At 44.2% G+C, this 14,294-nt stretch overlaps 1 protein-coding gene across 1 annotated transcript in view; it reads left to right on the forward strand.

Annotated features, from left to right (window-relative positions):
- The window catches only part of FRYL (FRY like transcription coactivator), a 471,518-nt gene that overhangs the window by 124,503 nt on the left and 332,721 nt on the right, over nucleotides 1-14,294 (forward strand). Inside the window, exon 3 of the mRNA XM_077477518.1 lies at nucleotides 7,681-7,808. The gene's annotated coding sequence lies outside the window, so the exon portion shown is untranslated. The remainder of the gene's footprint in view (nucleotides 1-7,680; nucleotides 7,809-14,294) is intronic.

Below are 14,294 nucleotides of genomic sequence, written 5' to 3' on the forward strand. Positions count from 1 at the left end.
GAATATTTCATAATGTGCTAGTATGCGATGCATACTAGCACATTATGCAATTGCCTTACAGGTGTTGTTATTTAAAAAAAAAAAAAAAAAAAAAAAATCTGCCGTTTACAACCACTTTAAAATTAGTTTGCTGGATGTTGAAAGATTCTTTAAGGCTCAAAAACAATAAATCTGGTCATACACTTAGTGGATTTTTGCCCAGTTCATGATGAACCGTCCGAAATTCTGTGGGTGGCCTTGCCCCCACTCTGTTTGACAAAAGTCAATTGTTCAGTCAAATTGTGTCAAAGGGGCTTGCTGTAAAATGTTTATCTGATCAGAGGCTGCGTCCAAACAGCCAACGAAAAAACATTTTTGGTTCCTTTTTGTTTATCCTGCAGGCTGAATAAAAGAAATTTAACATACTGTTAAGTTACATGTCTAGTTACTACTAGATGGCTGTATGGTCTGTTCCTAAGGGGATTGGTCTCTCTAGCAGCAAATAGTAAATCCATACAGCAGCAGCTCATCGGTTCCAGTGATATTGCAACTCGCCACCCCATCCCGCACAACGGTCAGTCCACTGTCTGCTCTGTAACCTTGTGCCTCTGGCTGTCAGCACACCTGAACTCGGCGCTCCAAATCCTGCTCTGGTCCCCATTATGCAGCAGTGGTGGTGCACACAGGACAGCGATGTGCACTCTTCAGGCTCCCTCATGGCAGGAGGAAGCTGTGTCCTGTACAGCCTGGGAAAATGCAGCTCTTTCCCCTCCTCCTCCTGCAGGGTTTGATGGGGGGCTCTAGTACACTCCCCATTACTTTTCAGCAGGAAGCGTTCCCAAGGGAACTTATCTGTACATGAATACTGTGTTCATATATATCTCCTGCCCTTGAACTCTATAGGCTTGAAGCTTATTAGAAATGACGAATAAAATGACTGTCACATTGTACGTGTTGTGCTCTTGCTTGGAGAGCGAATTATGAGGATTGGCTATCCTTTGGTGATGCATATTTTATTGTTAAAGCAAAGGTCCAGTTTCTGTAATAATGTCTCTTTGGTGAACAGGATACCCTGCCCTAAAGTAGAGTTCAAGTTTTACCAGGACTTCCTGTCCAGGTGACACCGGTTTTACCATACAGAAACTGAGAGAAAACTTCTAACAGCATCACAGAAGGAAATAAAAATGTTTTTTTTTTAGTAGAGTTTTTTATTTATGCCTGTTGCAGGTTTCCCCTTGCTTCCTGTTTGTTAAAACAAAACAACAACAAAAAAGCAAAAAAACTGGCTGAATATAGTTTTAACTTCGAAGTGAATTATAGTGCACTGTAAGCATGAGGTAATAGGAAATTGTGAAATTCCTTGTGTTGTATGTAGAACGGTAGTCCAGCATAGTTGAGCTTATAATGCAAAGTTGTAAGTGGCAATAATCTACAAGATAAATTCTGGCCTGTACTTCTACTGAGATTATTAAGGGCTGGAATTGGCAGTCCCAGGTTACACGAGTTGCTTTACAGCAGAGGGCTCAACCTGTGTCCCGTGAACCACATATGGTCCTCGGAGCCCTTTGATGTGGCCCTCGACCTCAAACCAGGAAAGCGCACTATTTTATCCTGCGAGTTTGGTGCACTTTCTGAAAGTGCATGAAAAATGATAAATGTAGGAGTTTTGGTGTACTTTCAGAAACTGCACCACACCTGCAAGATCTAATAGAAGTCTATGGTAGACCCCTTTCACACTGGGGGCGCTTTTCAGTCATTCTAGCTCCAAAAATAGCACCTGAAAAGCGCATCTCATGGCTCCCCTGTGTGAGCCTGAGTGCTTTCACACTGGGATGGTGCGCTTGCAGGACGGGAAAAGCCCTGCTAGCAGCATCCCTGGGGCGGTGCGTGAGTGGTGTATACACTGCTCCCAAAAGGCCCTGCAAAGCGCTTTAGCAGCACAGCAACACTGGTGGTTTTAACTCTTTCTTCTGCTTCTAGCGGGGGTTAAAAGTGCTGATATAATAGTGGTAAATTGCTGCTAAAACTATCGCCACTTTACCGCTAAAGCCAGCACCACTCCAGTGTGAAAGTGCCTGTAAAGTGCAGCTAACTCTCACAGGAAAGCCACAAGTGCACTGTGCTGCACACACGGTGTAGGTAAAATGCAGCACATCAGTGTAAAAGCAGCTTTATAGTGGGCTCAGGACAGTAAGGGCTTGATTACATTTGCACTTTAGGAGGCGGTAAAACCTCATAGTTGAGATGTGTTTTCACCATACACCCTTAACCGCTGGTGTAATTTCAGGGGTCCCAATGGTGACCCCGCCCCATTTTCCATGAGGCCTATACAGCCTCCCTGTCACATTCAGCTTTACAATTTGACAGGGGGGGTTGTGAGGGTGGCATATACAGGAACCAGTCCTCTGTTTTCCTCCTGCAACCGCTGAAGGCTGGCTTATCCTCCTCTCCCTCCTGCTGGCATTCAGCGGCTGCAGGAGGAGAATAATTATTATGCTATTCAAAATAAAGAAAATTCTGAAATTAAGAACCATTTCATTTTATTGTGGCCCATGACTGGTTACCAGATCACTTAATTGGCCCTCGTTCTTCAAAAGGTTGAGTACCCCTGCTGTAGAGAGTTTGAGAATGGCTTGTAATGTGGTTAGAAATCTCTGGATGTTAGATGTTCTATCAAATAAGCCAACTCCTCAAAAACTTCAATCATCTCGCTTGTGGTTTCTTTAAACCGTCAGTAATTGGATATTTTGACAAATTGCTATTTGGACACAACACTGGCAAGCAAATACAGTCCACTTTATATTATGAGCAGAGATTGTTACTCACAACGATACTAACCAACAAAATGGCCGCCTCGGAGGTGGCAACAACTTTGTCCTCGTTAGTTGGTGTCGAGACGGCAAAATCTTCCTGTACCGGACTGTATTCGGTTGCTGGTGTTGTGTCCAAACAACAATTTTTCAATCTCCAATTACTGACGAGTTGGCTAATTTGACAGAACACCACCAAAAATGCTTGGTTTATTACATGCAATATGCATTTGACACTGAGTCATTTCCCTTTTTCTAGAATTCAATTTCATACCCTCCAAATCTTTTTGGGTTGTTACAGACAAGATTGTTTGCCGTGCCACCTCAGAATTGAGATTCTCTGTGCTATGATCGTATATAAACTGTCCATTTAGCTGCAGCCAGTTTGCATGCTGTGAGAAATGCTGGTGAAATGCTGTCTCTGGATGCAAACAGTCTTAGTCCAGGATCAGTCGGGGGCGCTATCTCTATGTAGATGTTCAGATGAGCAATTGCATGTGAACGGCGACGGTAGCAGCCATTGATTTATACAGTGTACAAATCTGACAGGCGCCACTGCTGACTGTGGCTGTTCACACAAATTGGGGTTGATTTACTAAAGGCAATTACTTTTCATGTGTAGTTGCACTCTGCAGTGGAATTTTTCTCCAGAGCTTAGTAAATAAGTTGAAACTTCTCTTTGCAAAGAATACCAAATTACACACAAGAGTTGAGAAAGCCTGTTCTAGACAAAAACATGGCTACACTGAGAAAATATGGCAAGTGACATGCACATATGTAAAGAGGTTATGAGTGGATTGTATTGGTTGTATAAGGTACGGTAAGGCTCTGTTTGGTTCACACTGGTGCGGCTTCAAAGTCGCCCGACTCTGAAGCCGCCCTGCACAGCGCAACTTTAGCACGTCTTGCAAACGACTTCAATAGAAGTCAGTGCAAGCCACTCTAAAGTCGCCCCCCAAGGAATGTAGGAATCTTTTTCTGTGTCAGAGCGACTTGAGTCACTCCGATTAGAACGGTTCCATTGCACTGAATGGAACGCGACTTGTCGGGCAACTAAGTCACCTGACAAGTCGCCCTAGTGTCAACCGAGCCTTAGGGATAGTCTTGATGGCTTGTATTGCTACATTTTTTCATATTGTCTTCTTGTGCAAACTTTGTTCTCTGTATAGATGGGCCGCTTCCAAAAGGCTTGAAAACAAAGTAAAAATTGCTGTGTTAGTCTTTATGTATAAAACTTATTAATCACTTCCAGTAAGCCGCAGCTAACTCTAGATATTTAAAGCAAAATCATATTTGCAAATCTGCCTGTGTCCTGCAGGTGGCAGTGCTGCCTTTTCTGGTTTATAAACCCTTTGAAAAGATCATGTACAGCTTCCAGGTTAGAGATTTAGATTTATTATAAAAAGGTAAAAATGCATATGTGGACTTTAACCAAAAGTTATTACAGAACCATCCAGAAATGGCATCCGCAACTATATTGTTTTAATAATGTTTCTTCTGTGCACATTATTACAGTCTGTTGAAAGGGATGGCTTTCAAAATATGGTCTACTCTAGACAATAAACAGTTCTGTAGCACTCCAGGGTGAACGGCAGAACATAGACGAGTCTTCATAGACCGTCATAGACCTGCAACAAGTTATCCCCGGGGAAAAGAATCTGGTGCACTAGAGATGTCACCATCTGTTCTCTTCATACAGTGACTACTGCCGGCCTTGTTTTATCACTTTAGAAGCCGAAGATGGTAAGTGGTAAATAATGCCAGTAGATGGAGGGATAGTCCAGCAGGACTGCATGCAGGTTCCAGGGAACCAGCACACCAAAATTCAGCTGGAGGGTGAAGGTTCTTGTATTTTGGCATCTTAAACTGAAACTAGGTTTTTATTTATTTACACATTTACAGTGTCCAGTTTGGAAATAGATATTTTAATTTCCTCATATAAAATCTTAGTTTAAATAAAGGCAAAACTTCTTTTTTGGATTCAGATAGAGTGGAGATGGATTAAAACACCTGCCAGGTTTTATTAGTGTCTGTGCCCAAGTGCACCCTCTCTATTTGTCCTATTTACCATTATCATTGCCATTAAAAGGGAATGAAAATCCCAAATGTTGAGTTGTTAGCAGAACAGTAAGCCCCTGGTCACACCAAATCCCACTTTGAAATCGTGTGGCTTCACATGAAATCGATTTCATGCACAGATGTCTCTGCAAGTTGCACCTGAAGTCAGCAAAATAGTGCAGGAACTCCTTTTTCAAATTTGGTGTAGCACCACAAAGTCGGCATCGCACCGATTTTAAACCATTCCATTGCCGACAATAGGGCATGACTTGTCATGTGATTTGGACCTGCGAAGTCACATAACAAGTCTCAACGGTGTTACCGGGGGGGCTAAAAGAGGGGAAATCTTCCAATGGGGATATTGGTTCTGGTGCACTTCTGTTGTGGCTGTGGGGCAAGAAGTAGTGGGAACTTTTCCCAGTGGGACCTAGATGGCGAAAAATTAACTGCCAGGGATTATAGCCCTCCCTCCGCACTCTATTTTTAGATTAAAAGCACAATTGAAATCTAAATTAAAATTTGGTAAATGCATTCCATGCAGCCATAGCCTGAGTAGAAAAGCCTGTCCCTGCCTACAGTTTGAGTGGTCCCCTTGCTAACTGTGGAGCAGTGATATCTGTGACAAGCACAGTAATGATATAGAGCTAATCAAAAAAGAAGCTGTGCTGAAAAACCATAAGGGTACGTGATGTACACTCATATAACAGTAGATATTAGGAATTATACTAAAATCACTACTACCATGCAAAAATTAGTGCTAAATCAAAAACACATTAATTTCCCACATACAATAAGCTGTGTGAATAAATTATAAACTTAAATGAAAAAAAAAAAAACAATAATGAAAAACAAGTGCACGTAGTCCACAGATATATAGAAAGTTCGCAACTAAGATGAAAAAAATATATAATAAAAAAAAAAATTATAATGGAAAAAACGGGGATACGGAGATAGATCTTCAATCCTCTTAGGTGACACCGCACACAACACCCTCAAGATGTGAAAAAGATGCACTAAGGAGAAAATCCTCCACCAATAGATCTACTGAGGCTTACCAGCTAGCCAGATCTCTTTTTAAGAAGATCAAACGTGCCTGTAACCTATCCCCCAGCCCGGGTCTTTATGCCGGAATACAATCACTGATAACTCGGATCCGAGTACCTCCTCCTTAGATGTCTCTCATCCCAGCCACATTAATGAATGGTTATTAGGACAGAAAAAACAGAAAAGGTCCCATAGCGTAATCCACAAAAAACTTTTATTAAAACACATAGGCGTCAATATTACACTCACAGTTTTAGCAGTATACAAGCGTGTAAAGTGCATGCACCTTTTTAAAAATGCAGCCGCAGGGTCTTTTTGTTCCTGCGTGCTGCTGGCTGGGGGGTATGCCATCCAGAATGTTGCACCTCTCGCAAGAGCAGTGTGATTCAGCGTCTGGTGACTGCGAAAATCGTTTCGATACCCACAACTGGAATGCACGGTGCGGGCTAGTGTGGTCCTGGATTTGGACTTTCCCCTCTGGGTGAGATATATGTACATTGCAAGGATTATAACAATATTTGTTGCAGATTTTTACCATTTTTTTTTTTTTTTATATTCTGAAGAAATCACTGCTTGTTCCTCTGTGCTGAGTAGGTCTAATGGGAGTGGTTTCATAATTATCAATCAGCTGTGCAGCTGCAGAGCACTAATGAGGCAATCTGCTGGGCCTGCATCCCTTTAGACGTGTTCCTATTGAGAGCATCCCACCAAAAATTACATTTTAGTTGCGGGGGGGGGGGGGGGGGGGTGTGGTGCCTGAAATCTGACTTGTATCTTAGGCAGATTTCTGGGAAAAATGGTGAGCCAATCACACAAGCAGGAAATTGTTTCTGGGGAGTGGTCAGTACACATATGTGTACAGAACAACTCCAGGTAGCCATATTGCATTGCATTTTCATAAAATTACAGCAGCTGCAGTTTGAAAAAGGAAAGGTAATATTTAATTACATTAAATTACAATATGACTTGTGTCGCAATTGTGTACGCTATATTATTTATATATTTTATTTGCTATTACCCTTTAAGCAGTATTAAAGTGGAGTTCCACCCAATTTTGAGAAATGGTCTTAAATGAAAGACCACCTCCCTACCCCTGGTTTTTGGATATTTTTTTTACTTTCTAACTAAAATTTTTTGGAAGTACTAAGAGTACTTCCCATCCAGCCGGGCCGAGAACATCACATCCTCTTCTGCGGTGGGCCCCCTGTTGTCTTCTGGGACGTGCGTGTGCGTGCGCGTTTGTGCGCGTGCGTGTGCGTGCGCGTTTGTGCGCGTGCGTGTGTGCGCGCGTGTGTGCGTGTGCGCGCGTGTGTGTGCGTGCGCGCGTGTGTGTGTGTGTGTGCGCGTGCGCGCACGTGTCCCAGAAGGCAAGCTGGCCATTCACAAAACGCTGTGCGACTCGCGCATGCACAGTTGGAAACCGGCAGTGAAGCCGCAAACCTCCACTGACAGTTTTCCTTAGTTGGAATGGCAGCGCCTGCACCCGATCCGATGGATGGATCGGCTTCAGGGTGCCGACATCGTGGGATCCCTGGATCGGTAAGTGTCCTTATTAAAAGTCAGCAGCTACAGTGTTTGCAGCTGCTGACTTTTTTTAAAAAAATAAGAAATTTTGGCTGGAACACCGCTTTAAGCTGCTATAATATACGTGTTTTGGGTTTAATACTGCTTTAAGGACTTTATATAGGACTTTATATATATGTGAATGCTCAGGCTAGGTCTTGGTGTCAGTGCTTTGAATGTGGCACATGTCCTCACTAATTGATATATGTGTTCCTTTTCCTTCCAGCTGCTGCAGCTCACTGAGTTCTGATGGTTCCACGCCTGACGGCCAACTCAGCACATGTGCTCAGGCTTCCAGATATTAAGATAGATGCACTGAACTCCAGCACATCACCTAGACCCGGCTCCTACTATGTAAGCAGATTGTCGTGCTTCTTTATGTGGATAAAAGCAGGCCTAGCTATTGTGACATTTACGTTTGTGACAACGTACAGTGAGGGGAAAAAACAATTTGATCCCATGATGATTTTATACTTTTGCCCACTGACAAAGAAATGATCATTCTATAATTTTAATTGTAGGTTTCATTTAACAGTGAGAGGCAGAATAACAACAAAAATATCCAGAAAAACGCATTTAAAAAAAGTTATAAATTGATTTGCATTTTAATGAGTGAAATAAGTATTTGACCCCTTCGCAAAACATGACTTAGTACTTGGTGGCAAAACCCTTGTTGGCAATCAGAGGTCAGACGTTTATTGTAGTTGGCCACCTCTCAGGAGGGATTTTTTCAGACACACTTTTCCCCCTGAAAATCGGGGGGAAATAGTGTGTGTGTGCGTGTTATACACCGATCCCTGCTGTCTCCGAGGGAAGAGTAGGAGCGAGCGCCGCTGAATTACATAGAGCCTCGATCTCCTGTGTACCTGGCGCTCCGTCACTCGAAGCCACGCCTCCTGGCCCTGCATTGGGTCACTGTTCTGTCTATCATATGAGCAGGGCCAGGAGGCGTGGCTGTGAGTGGCGGAGCATCGGGTACACAGGAGATCGCAGCTCTGTGTAATTCCACGGCGCTCGCTCCTCCTCTTCCCTCAGAGACAACAGGGATAATCCAACACTGGTGAGGCTGCAATGATGGGAAAGGTGAGGCTGCAGATGGGCACTGAATAGGCTGCACTGTTGGGCAATTTAATGGCTGCAGATGGGCACTGAGCTGGGTGCATTGTTGGGCAATTTAGTGCCTGCAGATGGGCACTGGTGAGGCTGCATTGATGAGCTGTGACCATAATTTTACTTCAAAGTTCTTCATTTAAAATGTAAGTTTTTTCCCCCTGAAACTTCCCGCTTAAAATGAAGGTGCGTGTTATATACCTTTTTTTTTCTCTCACTGTAGTTTATCGATCATGGTGTCTTAACACCTACAAGCAGCGTCTACATTTTTAGCACATTCGTAACACTGTTTAACCTTCGATGTGTATAATAAAGTTACATATTAATAGAAAGACATTGGAATATAAACTCCAGCAGATGGGCAACACTAAACATCTTTACTTCTGCATAGCTACTGTTTGATTTACTGAGGTCGTAATTACTACTCAATGTTTACTTCAGTTACAAATTAACGGGTAACACCTGCTTTGTTTGTACCTTCCTTCTCCATCTGCTTCGTATAGTTAGAAAATGCAACAAATCTTATTCCAGATACCTGCTTGCTTGTTTTCTGGAGATACTGTGAACACCATAAAATGAGAGCCAACTGACAGGTTCTGCATGAAGAGTGTTTGGTGGCCATAGATGGATAGTTCAGGATCTTGCTAGTAACAAACAAAAATTGTCTCTTTCAATTGGATGAGTTTTTTTGTTTTGTTTTTTAGTGACTGTGTATTTCCACTTTGTGAATGAGACCACACACACATATAGTGGGGTAATGCCAGAGTATATTGCACAAATAATTTTTTTTTTTGCATGTTGTTTCCATTAAAATTCATATCAGACCCGAAAGGGCCTGATATGGATTAGGAGGGGACACCCATGCCTTTTTTTCGCATTTTTGTTTTTTGCCAGCAATGTTTATTTTTTACATTCAGCTGTCAGCGAGGAACCCTGCTGACAGATGATGAGTCATCCGTTGTCGTGTCGGCCCGCTTCCCGGCCTGCTTTTTAACAACCAGCTAATGTTAAAGATGCTGGTTGCCACCCACTCCAAAAATTTGCATTTGAACGGCAGCTGAACCACTGAACAGCTGCTTTGGAAATTTTGCTGTGAAAACTGAATTTCGCACCGGACATGTCTAAGCTGCCTATGGCTGTGGGACACTTTCACTGTGGTAATGCATATTATATGCGTTGGTGCATCTTGGTGCCATTCATTTTCAATGTCAACCCAAAAGCTCTAACACAATGCACCAGTGCTATAGCATGCAGCAACTCAGCACCAGAACATTATGTTCTCAGGAAGAGGGTCAGGTATGTTTTTTGACAAATTGGGGAGTTTTAGTGGGTCATTGAAAATGAATGGGCTTCTCTTACATAATGCGTGTTACCATATGCGTAAACCCTGCCTTAGCACCATGTAAAACTAGCAGCGTTGCAGCAGAAAATTGTGGCAGATTCAGATCTTTCTGCTTATTTTCTATGACAGGAACTGGCTACAGATTTATTGCTGTAGATGAACACAATGTTTTTTTTTTTAATTCATTAACCACTTCAATACCTTAGGGCGTCATATGATGGCTTTGAGTTTGTGAGGGGATATCTGAATGATGCCTGTAGCTACAGTGACCAGATGGTCACCAGTCATCTCTATGACCGTCGGAGGTTCAGGTGCGACGTTAGTAAGTTAGTAAGTAAGCCCGGAAGTAAACAAAGCCACAATTGCGGCTGTCAGCATGAGATCCGTGATTTTTTTTTTTTCACAATCTCATGCTTTCCAGCCTGGAGGAGGGATGTGGGCTCTTATTGAACCCGTATCTCTCCATAAAGAGGACCTGTCATATAGATTCCTATTACAAGGGATGTTTACATTCCTTGTAATAGGAATAAAAGTGATCAACAAAAAATAAAATAAAAAGTGTAAAAATAAAAAAATTAAGTAAAATAAATAAATTAAAATGCCCCTGTCCCGGTAGCTCGTGTTCAGAAACGAACGCAAATGTAAGTCCCACCCACATATGTAAACGCCGTTCAGATCACACATGTGAGGTATCACCACGTGCGTTAGAGCGTGGCCAACAATTCTAGCACCTCCTCTGTAACTCCTAAACTGGTAACCTGCAAAAATTTTCAAAGCGTCGCTGAAACTGTCTTGCCCACACACGGTCTCACCAAATTCCGACAGTCAATAACACTGCGACATACAACACGTTCGGCACTATAAAAGGGAAGTTTAATGCTTCCGAGCATGCGTCGAATTGTTTCCAAGTATGCGTCGGAATTTTACGTGTCGGAATTGCATGATCGAAAAATTCGATAGATAGGTTTTCCGTCAGAAAAATTAAGAACAGGCTCTCAATCTAAAGACTGTCGGAAATGCCAACAGAAAAAGACCGATGGGCATACACACGGTTGGAAAATCCGATGAAAAGCTCCCATCGGACTGTTTCCATCTGAAATTCCGGCCGTGTGTACTCGGCATAAGAAGTCAATCGCCCAGTCAAGTGACGCAGACCTTTAATAACTGCAATTTGTTTGTCTTAGCATCAAAATCACTAATGAGAGCAATTTTGTTGCTACTGCATAGTGTGACATGGTGAAGAGACGCCTCAAATGAGATATGATGGCAATATACAAATATCCCAATGGTGGTTCCAGCATAAGTTTGAAACTTTTCAGTCCCATGGAGTGTAAAGCCGCGTACACACGATCAAACAATCCGGTGGACTTGAGTCCGCCGGACAATCTGCCCGTGTGTGGGCTCCGGCGGACTTTTTTTTTACCCAAAAGTCCGGCGGACTAAGAAAGTAGTTTTGCGCTCAAAAAAGCTGTACTTTTGAAATGAACGGACTTTTCCCGCCCGGAGAAAAGTCCGCTCATTTTGAGCGTGGCTCCGGGTAGCCGGGACCAGCGAAGGAAGCGTCGCTGGCCCCGTCACCTGGTATGCACTTAAAGGGGAAGCCCTACGCCGTGTAATAAACTATTTTAACCCTTGTGTGTTGTGTTTTTTTTTTTTTCCTACAGGTGAATGGGTAGGGGTACATTGTACCCCATACTTATTCACATAGGGTGGGGGGGCCGGGATCTAGGGGGCTCCCGGATTCCGATAAGCCCCCCGCCCACAGACCCCCACAACCAACGGCCAGGGTCGTCGGGAAGAGGCCCTTGTCCTCATCAACATGGGAAAAAGGTGCTTTGGGGTGGGGGGGCCGCGAGGCCCCCCTTCTCCAAAGCACCCCCTCATGTTGAGGGCACGTGGCCTGGTACGGCTCAGGAGGGGGGGGGGTGCTCGCTCGTCCCCACCCCCTTTCCTGACCGGCCGGGTAGTGTGCTCGGATAAGGGTCTGATATGGACCTGGGGGGGGACCCCCACGCCGTTTTTTCAGCGTGGGGCTTCCCCTTTAAGTCCATACCAGGTGATGGGGCCAGCGACGCTTCCTTCGCTAGTCCAGGCTACCTAGAGCCACGCTCAAAATGAACGGACTTTCCTCCGTGTGTGTGGTCCGTTCATTTCAAAAGTCTGGCGGACTATATGGCGGATAGTCCGGCGGACCTAGTCTGCTGGAAAAGTCCCCTGTGTGGGCAGGTCCGCTCATTCGGACAGTACGGCGGTTTGTCCGCTAGACTAACTCCGCCGGATAGTCTGATCGTGTGTGCGTGCCATTAGAGGACACAGGGCCTCACAATGAGACTGGAAGAAAAGCGGTTTAACCATAAGCTGTGTAGATGGTTTTTCACTGTCAGGCTGCTACGGATGTGGAACTCCCTTCCACAATATGTGGTGTAGGCAGGAAGTTTGGATAGTTTTAAAAGACTCTTGCATCTTAGCGAAAACAATATATGGGGATGTGGGAAATTAATTTTTTACACATACACCCATACACTCTAGTTGAATTGAATGGACTGTTGTCTTTTTTTCAACCTTGCCAAATATGTAACTATGAAGAGACATATTCTCTGCTGCAGTTTAATTTTCCGTGTCAATCTTTTTATTTAGTTTCCAAAATAACAAAATTAACTTTAAAGTTTAAAGCGCAGTTCCACCCCAAAATTTTACTTTCACTTTAACTACTAGTGACCCCCTGACATGCCACATTTGGCATGTCATTTTTTGTGGGGCATGGGTATCCAGTTTTGACAGACGCCTAGCTCCCATTTCCTCCCCTGGCACCGTGGCGCTGGAAGGAAGTTCACCTCCAGCCCCTCCCTCCCTGCAATCTTCTGGGATACATCACAGGTCCCATTAGATTGCCCGGCAATTCACAACACGCAGCGTGCACCCAGCTATGAGGCCACAGCCAGGCACCCACAGTTACAATGTTGGCGCCAGGAAGAGGAGCGAGGCTTTGTGCGCCCCCATTGTTGGACCGTGGGACAGGTGAGTGTCTGTTTATTAAAAGTCAGCAGCTACACTTTTTGTAGCTGCTGACTTTTATAATACGCCCCTTTTTAACTAAAGACACCATAAAGCTTCTAATTCACTCCCTTGTTATCTCTCGACTACTGCAAACTCCCTCCTCATTGGATTATCTTTACATAGACATCCCCCTTTCAGTCCATAATAAATGCCGCTGCCAGACTCATCCACCTTCCCAACCATTCAGTGTCCTCCACCCCTCTCTGCCAATCACTCCACTGGCTTCTACTTGCCCAACGAATAAAATTCAAAGTACTAACAATAATTTACAAAGCCATTCATAACTCTGCCCCCAGTTACATCACTAACCTAGTCCCAAAATACCAACCGAGCCGCTCTCTTCGGTCATCCCAAGACCTCCTGCTCTCTAGCTCCCTTGTCACCTCCTCCCATGCTCGCCTCCAGGATTTCTCCAGAGCTTCTCCCATCCCTTGGGTCTCCCTACCCCAATCTGTCCGACTGTCCCCTAATCTATCCATCTTTAGACGATCCCTGAAAACCCTTCTCTTTAAAGAAGCCTATCCTGCTTATAACTAATGCTCTGTTTTACTTCCTCCATCAGCTCATCCCCACAGCTATCACCTTTTGTATAAATTGACCCTTCCTTTTTAAATTGTAAGCTCTAATGAGCAGGGCCCTCTGATTCCTCTTGTACCAAATTGTAATGTAACTGTAATGTCTGCCTCTATTTTGTTAAGCGCTGCGCAAACTGTCGGCGCTATATAAATACTGCATTATTAGAATAATAATATAACAAACATAATGACCAGCAAGTCATTTAGCACTAAACATTGGGGGTTATTTACTAAAGGAAAATCCACTTTACACTGAAAGTGCACTTGGAATTAAAGTTGCTGTAAATCCGAGGGGGACATACAAGGAAAATAAAAAAAACAGCATTTTAGCTTGCACATGATTGGATGATAAAATCAGCAGAGCTTCTCCTCATTTCTCCGCCTTAGATTTAGAGTGACTGCACTTCTAAGTGCACTTGCAGTGCGAAGTGGATTTGCCTTTCGTAAATAACCCCCACTGTGTCTTAAAGCGGAGGTCCACCCTAAAATGGACCTCCGCTCATCGGAATCCCCCCCCCCCTCCGGCGCCACAATCGGCACCTTTCAGGGGGGAGGGGGGTGCAGTTACCTGGATAATCCAGGTAACTGCACCCACTTCCGGGCTAGCTCTCTGCGGAAAGGGGCGTACGTTACGCCCCTTTCCGCAAGCGCCCGCCCCCTTCAGCAAGTGCCCCGCTGCCTGCTGGGAAACACACAGCTTCCAGAGGCAGCGGGGACCGTCCGGATTGCGCCGCGCGGCTCGCGCATGCGCAGTAG

Source organism: Lithobates pipiens, unplaced genomic scaffold, assembly GCF_037356315.1.
Source record: "Lithobates pipiens isolate NorthernLeopardFrog02 unplaced genomic scaffold, aLitPip1_a1.2 Scaffold_13, whole genome shotgun sequence".
NCBI classification, from domain to species: domain Eukaryota; kingdom Metazoa; phylum Chordata; class Amphibia; order Anura; family Ranidae; genus Lithobates; species Lithobates pipiens.